The sequence below is a fragment of the Penaeus monodon genome, chromosome 28, assembly GCF_015228065.2.
Source record: "Penaeus monodon isolate SGIC_2016 chromosome 28, NSTDA_Pmon_1, whole genome shotgun sequence".
Lineage (NCBI taxonomy): Eukaryota > Metazoa > Arthropoda > Malacostraca > Decapoda > Penaeidae > Penaeus > Penaeus monodon.
In genome coordinates this window covers 5,745,034-5,745,490 of record NC_051413.1, presented here as the reverse complement: position 1 = coordinate 5,745,490, position 457 = coordinate 5,745,034, and positions in this window count along the sequence as shown.

Below are 457 nucleotides of genomic sequence, written 5' to 3'. Positions count from 1 at the left end.
TTGATTTTATAAAAAAATAGTATTTTATTTTTATTATAATATATAAAATATTATATAAAACAAAATTAAAAAATTTTGATATATATATATATTATAAAATATATTTAATATAAAATATATTATATAGACATATATTTTAACCATTTTATATATATAAAATAAAAATATATATATATATATAATATTTCATATAATATAAAAATTATAAAATTATATATTATATTAATTATATTTAATATATAAAATAAAATAAAAATTAAATATATTTATATATATATAAGATATATATATAATTTTAATATATAAAATTATATAAAATATAATTATATTTTAATACATATATATATACAAAAAACAAAAAATTTAACATAATATTTTACATTTATATATTTTAATATTTTAATATAAAATTTTATATATATATAAAAATAAATATAATATAATACATTATATAATA